Raw genomic sequence first — 2868 nt, 5'->3', positions numbered from 1 at the left:
AAAAGAAAAGAAAAGAAAGAAAGTTGGCAGGAGGATGGGGGAATTGAACCATTTTTCTGAAGGGCAATTTGCCAATATGTTTCTAAAGCCTTTGATCTAGTAATTCCACTTCTAGGAATTTATCATAAGGCAATAATAAAGAGTAGGTGCAAAGATTCATCAAAGAATGTTCACTGCAGCAGTATTTATAACTGTGAAAAAACTAGAATCAATCTCAGTGTGCCACAATAAAAGATGAGTTGAACTATGACATATTCTACTAATTAATTCATTCAATATATATTTATTGGGTTTCTGCTGTATACCAGTATGGTGCTAAACGCTGCGAATATCAAGAGGATCAAAATAAACAGTGTTCCATCCTTGAAAACAGTGGGCCATGAAACCTGTTGCTCTGGGAATACTCATGATACAAGCAATGATTAAAGCAGGACACAAAGAAACACACGATTTTGGAGGGTGTTTTTTGTTTGTTTTTGAGAGACAGAGTCTTGCTATGTTTCCCAAGCAGTGGTTATTCACAGGCACTATCAGAGCTCACTGCAGCCTTGAACACCTGGCCTCAAATGATCTCTTGCTTCAGCCTCCCCAGTAATTAGGACTACAGGTCTGTGCCACCACACCCACAAAACACATTATTATTATTATTATTATTATTGAGACAGGGTCTCACTCTGTCACCCAGGCTGGAGGGTGGTGGTACAGTCTCGGCTCACTGCAACCTCCTTTTTCCAGGTTCAAGGGATTCTTCTGCCTCAACCTCCTTAGCAGCTGGGATTACAGGCATGTGCCACCATGTCCAACTAATTTTTGTTTTTTGTTTTTTTAGTAGAGGTGGGGTTTCACCATGTTGGTCAGTCTGGTCTCAAACTCCCAACCTCAGGTGATCCACCCACCTCAGCCTCCCAGAGTGCTGGGATTACAGGCATGAGCCACTGTACCTGGCCTGATCATAGAAAGTTATTCAACAAAGAGCATTCAACAAAGAGTGTGCACCATTACTCCCAGTTAATTTTTTACTTTTAGCAGAGATAAGGTCTCACCATGTTGCCCAGGTTGGTCTTGAACTCCCAAACTCAAACAGTCCTCCCACATCCGCCTCCCAAGGTGCTGGGATTACAGCCATGAGCCACCATGCCTGGCCTCAAAATTGTTTTATTATTTATTTATTTATTTATTTATTTTATTTATTTAATTTAAGAGATGGGGTCTGGCTATGTTGCCCAGGCTGGAGTGCAATGGCTATTCACAGGTGCAATCCCACTACTGATCAGCACGGGAGTTCTAGTTCTGACCTGCTCCGTTTCTGACCTGGGCCGGTTCACCCCTCCTTAGGCAACCTGGTGGTCCCCCACTCCTGGGAGGTTACCATACCAATGCCAAACTTAGTGCAGACACCCGATTGGCATAGCGCACTACAGCCCAGAACTCCTGGGCTCAAGCGATCCTCCCACCTCAGTCTCCCGAGTAGCTGGGACTACAGGGGCGCGCCACCGCGCACGGCTCAAAATTGGTAAGAGAGCAAATTTCAAATGTTCTCACTATAAAAAAGTGATGAATATTTGAGGTGGTGGATGTGTTAGTTTCATTTAATCATTCCACATTGTATACATATATGATAACGGCACTTTGTACCCTATAAATATAAACAATTACAATTTGTCAATTTCCAATGAAATGTTTTAAAAAGCCGGGTGTGGTGGCCCATGCCTGTAATCCCACACTCTGGGAGGCTGAAGCGGGCAGATCACCAGAGGTCGGGAGTTCAAGATCAGCCTGGCTAACATGGTGAAACCCCATCTCTACTAAATATACAAAATTAGCTGCGTGTGGTAGTGTGCGCCTGTAATCCCAGCTACTCAGGAGGCTGAGGCAGCAGAATTGCTTGAACCCAGGAGGTGGAGGATGCAGTGAGCTGGGCCACTGTACTCCAGCCTGGGCAACAGAGTAAGACTCGGCCTCCAAAAAAAAATTTTTTTTTGAAGTAAAAAAAATTGTTTTAAAGAACAAACTTTTTCTGTAAGTTCAGTACAAAATAACAGGTATATTTTTAAAAAAATAATTACTCAGGACAGCAACCCTTCAGCAGAGCAGCCAGGTACACCCTCTGAGACAGTGATAACGTGATGTCCAGAGGCTGCTGTACTTGGGGCAGGTTAGCGCTGACTTTATCATGAGGAGCCCAGTAATCCTCGGGCCACTGGGCTAATTGCTGAGAGGTCTGAGTTCCAGCTAGGGCAGTGTGTAGTCAAAGACAAGCTTCCATCTGTTCATGACTCCATTTCTATAAAATTAGGTGCTGGACTTAAGGTCCCCCATGATTCCCTTGATTCAGTCCTAGAGTTCTTCCTTTTCTCTTGATTGTATTTCACATGCTGTCATTTTCCTATTTTTGCCTGTGTTGTGACATGTTTGTGCTTTTAAACTCTCTGAGTGACTGAACTGGGTCACTACTGCACAAATCCAATTGTCAGTCTGTCAGCTGTGGAAATGACTGGATATACTGATGGTCTATGCTGAGAACAGTTAAGTCATGTGGTACCAGTGTGTCCTTAGGGTTTGCTTCTCCAAGGGGTATGCCGCCAGTCAGTAATAAGACTGATTCCACCAACCACCCGCTAAACAGCCAGGATATTTATAGTTCTCTCCTGCATCCTCTTCCTAATAAAAATGTGTATTTAGCTAATTTACCTTCTAAACTGATTTAAAAATTACTCATTTTGTTTTAGAATCAGCAAGTCGAATGCTATTTCAAAATAAGAGTATATTATTCCATCAAAACCCATGGAAACATTATTTTAAAATTTGTTATTTTAAAATTATAAAACATATAATTTTATAATAAAATTATATATATATATATATATA

The 2868-nt window shown here is 41.9% G+C and overlaps 1 long non-coding RNA gene across 1 annotated transcript in view; it reads left to right on the top strand.

Annotated features, from left to right (window-relative positions):
* Positions 1 to 1841: 1841 nt before the first annotated feature.
* The window catches only part of LOC108287644, a 7496-nt gene continuing 6469 nt past the window's right edge, over positions 1842 to 2868 (top strand). Inside the window, exon 1 of the long non-coding RNA XR_001818421.2 lies at positions 1842 to 1898. This is a non-coding gene — a long non-coding RNA (uncharacterized LOC108287644). The remainder of the gene's footprint in view (positions 1899 to 2868) is intronic.

Source organism: Cebus imitator, unplaced genomic scaffold (genome assembly GCF_001604975.1).
Source record: "Cebus imitator isolate Cc_AM_T3 unplaced genomic scaffold, Cebus_imitator-1.0 Scaffold350, whole genome shotgun sequence".
NCBI lineage: Eukaryota > Metazoa > Chordata > Mammalia > Primates > Cebidae > Cebus > Cebus imitator.
Note: the sequence above shows the minus strand (reverse complement) of the source record. Positions and strands in the feature narration are given on the sequence as shown.